This window comes from Molossus molossus, unplaced genomic scaffold (genome assembly GCF_014108415.1).
Source record: "Molossus molossus isolate mMolMol1 unplaced genomic scaffold, mMolMol1.p scaffold_m16_p_4, whole genome shotgun sequence".
NCBI classification, from domain to species: Eukaryota; Metazoa; Chordata; class Mammalia; order Chiroptera; family Molossidae; genus Molossus; species Molossus molossus.
Window position 1 is genome coordinate 38871882 of NW_023425377.1, and position 10150 is coordinate 38882031.

Below are 10150 nucleotides of genomic sequence, written 5' to 3' on the forward strand. Positions count from 1 at the left end.
AGATGATGAATGCACACTCATGGGAGCTTCTGAGGCTAAAAGAGGCAAGCCACATAAAGCACTCAGGATACTTGGGCACTGTGAACACTTGGTAAATGTGAGCTCCTTTAATATGCACAAGACCAGGCTACTTGCACTTTGCAAAAACTGCCCACAGCTCTGTGTTTCACTGTATCCAAGTCAACCAGGACCTAAGATAGGCCCGTCTGTGCCCACCTGGGTCTGCCACATTGCAGGACTGTCCAAGGGGACATGCCTCCACCCATCTGCGCTTCTTGTCGGCTATACCAGGAACCAGGAGCCAGTGACATGCACAGCTGGCTCTGTCTTCACTTACAGGGATGCACTGCAAGTATCCTGCCCTAGCATGTCCTCAGCAGGGAGCCACTGCAGGCCCCTTCCATCACAGCCTCATCTCCTGGCAATACTGTTACACCACATGTATTTCTGAAGAAACTAAGGACCAGAGAGGTTAAGAGAGTTGCCCAAGGTCATTCATCACACTGCTCCGATGGCTGAGCCTAACTGCCTTCCTGCTCAGAGAAGCAGGAGAGGGTGCACTGAGGCCATGCTGGGCCTGGGTGACCATGAACATCCGGTGTTGGTCCTGCTTTTCCCCTCATTGTGGAGAAAGAAGGGAAACTGGAGAAGGAAGCCCAGATACCAACCAATAGAGCAGATCCCCAGTAGGAGGGTGCATACAGGGCAGTGAAGAACAGAGGCTGACCCTTCTCCCCAGGAGCCCTTGCTTGGGCTTTGAGGGAGACACCAATGTAAGGAAGTCAGCTGACAGACCCTCCATCCCCAGCTCCCAAACCCCCACCCACCCCACCCTACCCCACCAATACAAAGGCCTCCATCCACCATGGGATTGGGCAGCATTCTCTGAACTGCTATCTGCGTTTCAGGCTTCACCTTCCCCCCTTCCACTCATTCTAAGCAAGCCACGTGCACACCTCCCCACCCTCGTGCGGGCTCTCCTCTATGTCACCTTTGGTTCTAGTACCAACACCTCATCTTCCAGCCTTGCTGGCCCATGTGTTCCCTCCACAATCGAATCTCCCGACCACAGACTAGATGCTTAATAACAGTAACAACACCTACTTATAGTGTGCCAGGCACTGGCCGGGGCACTTGCCCTGATGCTCTATCTCCAACCTCCCCCACACTGCTGTACCCAGACAAGCCAGGTGATTTGTTTAGAAGGCATCGACGGTCAGTAGAGGAAAGCTGGACTTCAAACCCCAGTCTGTCAGAGAGCAGGAATGGAGATGTCATGTGTGACTGTCTCATCCTCAATGGAGAGTATGTGTCCCCGGGGAACAAAGGCTGCCTATGTTTCTGCAGATGATTTGAACCCTATCCTCCAATAGACATGACTTGTACTACAGTTTAACAATTTGTTTTAACTTGAACATCTAACAAGTTGTGTTCTTAGAAGCCAAGGACTGTGTCTTATGCTTCTTTGTGAAAACCTCCAGAAACCTGTAATAGCATTTACGAGGTATTCAAACACTGCAAATTACTGTTAGTCTTGAAGAGCTCCCTGAGAATGTGCTTTCTGCATTTATTCACTAAGCTACTACTACATGCAAAGCTCCACGATAAGCATGGGAGGTGGGGGGTGAGAAAGTGCCATCCCTCATCCTCAAGAGTAGAGTTCATTCACACACTCAGCCACTGTTTCATTACATGTCACTTGCTGTGTGCCACACACTGCTGAATACTGGTGACAGCCCTCTAGAAACTCCCAGTCTACAAGGGAGATGAGGATGCTGCCTGAAATTGTCTAAGCCCTATGCTAGAGGGTCACATAGCAGGCTCTAGGGGCGTCCCAACGGGCATTCATCCAGTCTCGAAGGAGATGACCCTGACTAATAATACCTCTGCCAGTTCTGGGAGGGCTCATAGCAAATTGCAAGTTGTTCTCAGAGAGCAATAGGAAGTGCTGATTCCACCCTAGCTCTGATACGTCCTGTGGCCTGTGGCCTGCTGTGTTCATGTGTGAGGAAACAGCCCACAAAGACAGAGAGGCAGCAAAGGAGGGGATGCTGAGGAAATTCAGAGGGGACTCAGGAACGTCAGCTATGCCCCAGCTGAATGTCCAGGAAAACCTGCCACAGCTCCAACCTCCCCTCCCCCTTCATCCATATCTCTTCCTCATCATCACTTTCCATCTGGTCTGCCAAAGAACCATGGCTGGGAACTCTCCAAACTCTCTGGGCAAAGAAGTTTGCCCATCAGTTTTCATGCTCACCCTCCCACATAAGGAAGAATCATATTGATTGTAGAGCCCTCAGAGTGTTTTCCTGTCCTCTGTTTGAAAAGTTGAATAGATTTTCTGGAAGTCATCAAGAAAGCAATCAAACCTTAAGCAATTTTCTTGCTTTTTAGGTAACATCTCCCAGACTCCTCCACACCAGACCACTGATCTGTACCACCAAAGGGAAGCAAAAAGCCAGTGCACCTCAGTCAAGGGCTGTCTCAGTTCCTGAGACTGTGTGAGAAGTGACAACAGTGACTGGTATAGTTATTGATTACTGTGAGCCAGACCCTGTGCCAAGGTCCTCTCATGCCTTATCCCATTGAATCTTGTAACAACTATAATAGGGGCTCTATTATTAGCTCTACTTTACAGATGAGAAAGCCCATGCTCAGTGAAACATCGCCCATATTCACAAAGCCAGGGAGTGGTAGACAGGATTCAAACCCATGAATCCTAAGCAGGGCTTTTGCTCCCTGAAGTGCATTGTCTTCCAGCTCCTGTTGACCCTAGCCCACAGGAGACACTGCTGTGCCCTTACCTGGCACTTTCCTCCTGTTTATTGAATAGTGATTAATCATCCAGTTCATTTGGGCCACAAGGACAACCAGCCTTAGCCAGGTTTGTTGTTGTTGTTTTTTATCCTCACCCAAGGATTTATCTTCAGATAGAGAGGGAGAGAGAGAGGGAGGAAGAGAGAGAGAAACATCAATGTGAGAGAGACACATCGAGTGGTTGCCACCCACACGCCCCCAACCAGAGCCAGGGACAAACTGCAACCGAGGTACATGCCCTTAGCGGGAACCGAACCCGGGCCTCTCTGATCCGTGGGCTGACACTCTAACTGTTGAGCCAAACCGGCCAGGATGCCAGGTTTGTTTTGTGTGTGGTTCAGTTTGTCTTTTAGAGGCAGAAGACTGTAACAGCCACATGCTCCTCTGGGGCTTCTCCTGCTGACCCAACAAAGTGAGCCCTACAACTGTGTGGCGGCTGCTCTGGCCCATACTTGGTAGGCACAAACTCTGCTTGAGTGGAAGCAACCAGAGACTTTTTCCCCTTAATATCAAATAAGTTGAATAAGCAAAATGACAATGATATCATCAAATTCAACTCAATGTTTTAATTAGAAACAAGTTGAAACCATCAGGATGTTGGTTTAAAAGAATTAATTCAAAGCTGGATTTAAAGTAATCAGACCCATTTCACAATGAGGAGAATTGATATTCTGGAATGAGTAGCAGGATGTCTAATTAGACGCAGATGAGACTCTCATTTAATATTCAAAGTTATTCCCGAGAGCAAGTTGATTAGGTAAAGCAACAGGCCCTTTCTTTCAGCCCATTGTTTCCTTATAGACAGCCATCAAACAAAAATCATGTCTAAATTACAAAGGCTTTTGTCCCCCCGAAATAATGGCCTGCAAAGACAGACTAGAGTTAAGTATTTGCATTTAGTACAGCCAAAAAATATTATAAACCAAAAACATTATGAGAGAAAGACTATCTTCCAATTCCTTTATAGCTGCTAAGATACCGACCCTGCTGACTCCAAGTATTTTGAGGGGTAGCAAAGTTTAACAAAAACAATAGCAACAACCACAACCAATATATATTGAGTGCTTTCTTAACAAACTCTGTATCAGTCCCATTTTACAGATGAAGAACTTAAGGCTTAAAGAAGCTGAGTAACTTGTCCAAAGTCACACAATGGCCATGTGGTCTTGGGCATTGTTAAATCTTTGTTTGAACACTCCTAGGTAGAGTGCCATATGTCCTGGTTTGCCTGGGACAGTGCTAAGTCTATGACAGTTGTCCCAGTGTAATTATGAAGAGTGTTCCCTTTCAGTCTCTCAAAAGAGTTCTGGTGTGGTTGATAAATTATATGACTGCTCTACTTACATGGCCTACCTATAGCAGGAGAATATATTGGGTGGAACTGCTCAGTGTTCTAAGAAATGATTAGTTAACTTCTCTCCTTGGACAACCTACTCCTAAGTGAGTGTGGGATCTTTGGAAATAATGGTGACTCTTAACCCCATAGAGAACCCTATAGAATCTCCCTGAGCAGTCCCCTGGTTTCCCTGTTTCACCCTGGCCTGTCTCCCCTGCTAGACAAAGATTGGAGCTGGTGCCCATGGATTGTTCCCATTGCACTTTGGAGACCCATCTGTTGAATGAAGACCCAAATCCAAATCCTTGTTCCCCCTTCTCTGTGTGTCTGTCTATGTGAGATTCTCCAGACAATCAAGGTATCAGATTCTCATTTCAGGAGAACAAAAGTCACCCTAGCTGCTGCACTTCCCAGAGGACTGAGGAAAACCTTTCCTTGACAGTGTGGTTGGCATGTGCTATTAAGTGGGGGATTAGCTACTTCAGAGGAGTGGTAATGGGATGTGGGCCTTTACCGTCCTATTCCAATCCAGGGAGGCTGGGGAGGGCAGGAGCATATCATGAAACTTGGGGAAATCCATGTAAATACAAAGGTGCAACTCCCTCCCCCCCATGTCAGTCCTGAGCATGTCACCGCTTAGGACTGATGGCTCTGGTGGAGTCAGAGTGTTTTTCTACAATAAGGTTGCTGACTTGCTCCCTTCCCTAAACCTGGGAATAGCTGGAGTGAGAAAGAGGGGTAGAACCCCAAAACACAGGTTTTGTTGGACCTCAGTCTTACTGAACCACCTGGAACAGGGGCAGCTCTGGGGGTACCTGAGTCTCTCAGGTTCATTGACCCAACTATCCTCTCCATGTTTAGCCCTTGGGCTGGCACTCTGTTCTGAGGCTTCAAGATATACCCAGCTGTTCTTCTGCCTGACCTGCCCTGCCCTAGATTTTAAGAGTTTTTCTACACTTCCCCCCAAGTCTATTCAATTGGACCCTCATGGGAGAGACACACAGAAGGGCCTGGGGCTCAGCTGGGTGTCCCATCCTCAAATGTCTGCAGAGCTAAGAATGCAGGTTGTGAGCCAAACGACTCAATCAAATCTGGCTCCTCCTGCCCTGGCCAGTTTGGCTCAGCAGTAAGAGTGACAGCTTGCGGACCAAAGGGTCTCAAGTTCGATTCTGATCAAGAGCATGTACCTGGGCTGCAGTTTCAATACCCAGCCCTGGTTGGAGTCATGCAGGAGGGCAACCAATCGATGTCTCTCTTACATCCATGTTTCTCTCTCTGTCACTTTCTCCCTCCCTCCAACCTACTCTCTCTAAAAAATCAATAGAAAAATATCCTAGGGTGAGGATTAACAAAAAATAAAATAAACAACAAATAAAAGCCCAGTGACCATGGGCAAGTTACTTAATTTCTCCCAATCCTAACTTTATAGGACTATAGTGAGTATTAAATGAGATAAATATGTCCACACAGAAAGTAAGCAGCCCATTCATGCAAGTGGCTTATTATTATTACCACCCTGCCTTTAAAATTTACAAGGAAAAACTATATTTCTCCCTATGTTGACATCATATTTATTAGGCATAAAAAGACCAAACTATCGCCCTGGCCAATTTGGCTCAGCGGTTAGAGCGTCGGCCTGCGGTCCTGAGAGACCCGGGTTTGGTTCCCGCTAAGGGCACGTACCTCGGTTGCAGTTTGTCCCCGGCCCTGGTTGGTTGTGCAGGTGGCAGCCACTCCATGTGTTCCTTTCATATCGATGTTTCTCTCTCTCTCTCTGTTCCTCTCTCTCCCTCCCACTCTACCTGAACAAAAAATGGAAAAATGTCCTCCGGTGAGGATAAAAAAAAAAATTAAAAAAAACTATCAAGAGAAGAAGTTGGAACCTTCTGTGAACGTAGGCAAACTTCCATGCTTCAGTTTCATCATTTGTAACATAGGAAATAATAGTGCTTAATCTCAAAGAATTTTCATTAAAACACTAAATGAGAGCCCTGGATGGGCGGCTCAGTTGGTTGGAGCATCATTCTATACACCAAAAAGTAATGGGTTCAAATCTTGGTCCAGACACATACCCAGGTTATGGGTTCAATCCATGGTCAGGGTACATAAGGGCGGCAACCAATCAATCTTTCTTTCTCTCTCTCTCAAATCAATAAACATATCTTTGGGAGAAGCTTAAATTAAAAAAACACTACATGAGATCATTTAAGTAGAATATGTAGAACTCTGTGCAACACATAATAAGCACACAGTAAGTTACAGCTAATAATAACAATAATTTCATGTTGCTCACAAGAACATATTTAACAACCCAAATACTCTTAAACCTGGGTGGGGGAAACACCTTAGAATCTAGTCCCACCTGTATCCAGTAGCTAAATTTCTCCAGGTCACCCACCCCAAACCTCCTGTTGCTGTGACTCATTTCCTTTGCCCAGGACATCATACTTTTATTAACCTCTCCTAAGTCTGTGCCACTGTTCTTAGCCACCTACATCTATTAAATAGGCATTTAACTGATACCCCGAGCCTCATCATACAAGAGCACAGTTTCATGCCACATACATCCCCACTCCAATCTCATGTTTAGATCATTGATTTTGAACCAAAACCCAACACTTTCCATTTGTCCCAATTAAATTTAGTCTCACTGATTTCTTCCCTAACATTCCAAACCTTTCTCTCACCCAGTGTAATAATTCTGCCTCTCAGCTTTGAGACATTTGCAAATCTCACACAAAATAGGAAACTCAGTGACGCTTGTGCATGTCCCTGTGTTAAGCTGGAGGCAAAATGCCTTACATGTGTTCATTCAATCTTCACACCAACTATATGAAATAGGCATTGGCTGCCTGGCCAGTGTGGCTCAGTGCATTGGGCGTCCTTCCATAGACTGACAGGTCCCCATTCCATTCCCAGTCAAGGCACAAGCCCAGGTTGCAGGCTTGATCCCCAGTACGGAGCATGCAGGAAGCAGCTGATCAATGTTTCTCACATCTAAGTTTCTATCTCTCTCTCCCTTCCTCTTTCTCTAAAAAAAATCAATAAAAACAGATTTTAAAAAAATAAATAAAAATAAAAGATTCAATTATGTCATCCAGCCAGTGTGGCTCAGTGGTTGAGCATCAACCCATGCACCAAGAGGCTGCTGGTTCGATTCCTGGTCAGGGCACATGCCCAGGTTGTGTGCCAGATCCCCAGTGGGGGGCATACAGGAGGCGGCCAATCGGTGTTCTCTCTCATCGATGTTTCTATCTCTCTCTCCCTCTCACTTCCTCTCTTTCTAAAATCAATAAAGGGGAAAAAAAATTTTTTTAAGATGCAATCATGTTATTTATAAAAGAGAAAAAGAAAAGAAATAGGCATTGACATCTTTACTCAAATCCCTGTTTTATAAGCAACAGGACTAAGTCTGATAGAGATTCATTCACTTGTATAAGGTCACCCAGGTACCAAGTAGCCAAGCCAAGATTTCAACCCAGGCCTGTCTGAGATACAATATTTCACCACACCCTCAGCATTTCCACATTGAATGACATTTTTCTAGATATGTCTGCCTCTCCAACTGGGCTGTGGCATCTCTGACAATAGTGACTATGTTTTGTCTCTGAATTCTCAGTCCTCGCTAAATGCCTAGTACAGAGTGAGTGTTTTACTACCAGTGGAGAAGGAAAGGAAAGAAAGGGGACTAGTGTATAAGAGAATGCTTCTTGGAGCTGAGCCTTGGAGTTCACGTTCTTCTTTTGGATTACTGATTCTACCCTGTGGAATATTAGGATATACTGTCATCCACCATAACCAAAAGGTTCTATGTCCAGCCCCCAGAACTATGCTGACCCTAAGACTGTGACATTCATTCACCCAAGTCATTGGAAAGCTGACCCAGAAGAGTAGTCCTGCATCCTTCCCACACCCTGTCCACCTGAGTCCAGCAGTGTACACTCCCAGTGTGACCCCCACTCTCCCACCCCAACAGCTAGCCTCCTCAGCACAGGGGTTACATGTTGGGAGGGAGAAGGTTCAGGAAGCCTCTGGCTTGAGATTTCTCAAATGCTCTTGAGAGGATACCCAAATTCCTGACTAACTGAATACTCTTTTTCATAAAACAGATTCTTGATTGAACTCACAGAACTTTTACACTGAGGAATCAAGCTAAGGAGAAGAGCCTTAATATTAAATAACCAAACACCTTTTGGCATTGAACCAGTTCTCTCCACACAATACCACTTTTGCATGTACACTCTCCTCATGATATACGACCCCTACAAAGTCCTGTTCCTTTTCCTACAGCCTGCAAGGATTTTAATTTTTCTGAAAACCATCAAGCAGGGGTCCCACTAAATATATCTCTGTGGGCTAATAGACAACAGAGGAAAAGAAAGACCCAGGGAAGGTATTCTGGGCTCAGCGTTTGCCTAAAGGAGAAAGATCAAAAGCACCATCTTGTGGTCACTTCACAACTTGCATACTACTTAACACTGCTTCTGTAACAGCATCCCAGCATGCTGCCCTTGCTTTGGAAACCTGTAAAGCATAAGGGGGATGTAAACCACCTGATCCTAGCAGTTGGGAATGGGCATATATGACCTAAGAAGGCTGAGACATAGACACATGACCAAGTATGCCAATCAGGGACTAAACAAAATCTATGAGGCAGAAGCTGGAGAAAGAGGCTGCCGTTTAATCACAAGCCATAAGGATGTGGACTCAGGACACCAGAAGTCATCTTTGGGACACAGGGAAGAAAACCTGCCTAAGAACAAGGCCAACACCCAAAAAGAATCAAAGCATAGAAATGGAGTGAGGGGACTACCACCACATGGGTGAGCCCCTGGATCTAGCTTTGCCTAAAGGTAGGCTCTCTCTTCTCTGTTACAGGAGACAACTCATTCTGGTTTTTGCTTAAGCTACTGAGAGTCAAGTCTCTGTCACTTGTAATCAAAGAGACATAACACATCAATAAAAGTTTTTTTAAAGTGAGGTCCAATCGCAGAAAATAAATAATGCTTACACTAACTTTATAATTAATAACGCTTTTTAATAACAAATAACTATGAATAAACACATAACTACTGAATTAAAACCTAAAATAATTACATAATAAACTTTGAAGCCATGGATTTCAGCCTAATAGATTAAAATAAAAAACTATGATGGAAGAAGATCTCCACCAAAAGGTCAAAAAGAAGTGATTTCTGAGTATCACTATCTGAGTATCAGATAACCCTTAATGAGTGTTTTGTATTGTCAAATATCTCTCTACAGCCTGTGAAGCGGTATGGAAATATCTTCAGGAACTTCTGAATAAACCCTTTGAACCAATAACCTAATTTCTAGGCATCTGTCCTAAGAATCCCAGTCAAAGGAATTAATGCTTTCACGGTGATGTTCACTACAGTATGATTTAATTACCAACCATAGGTAACAATGAATACAAATGAAAGCAAACTCCAAAGGTTAGAATGCAATTATGTATGTTATGGTACATCGATTTCATTAAATATATAGCTAGGCAAACTATTCATATGCAAACTATAGAAATACTTATTCAAACATTCACTAAACATCAACAATAATTTACTGGGTTCTTATTATGGGCTATGTCTTTTATATTTTTGTATCATTTAATCCTGAAACAATTTAAATGTCAGGTACTTTTTTACAAACCCTTTTTAGGTGAGTAATGTAAGGTTTGGAGGAATTTATAACTTTTTAGTGAAAGTGACAGATGAAGGATTTGAACCCTATAGTCCCAGTCCAAATCCACACACATGCCCACTATGCTTTGCCCCATGAACCAGGTGAGGTACTAAGCAGGTCAACTGAGTTGTGTGTATAGGCAGCACATGGCCTTTGTGGGAGCTGCTTTGTATGTTTGGCTGATTTTCCAGCCCATGTTCCAAGTGGAGATGAAGGAAAGAGCTCTTATTCAGTATCTACCAGCAGCCAGGCACTGTACCAGGTACCCTGTTTCACTGTCTGCATTACCACTTGCAA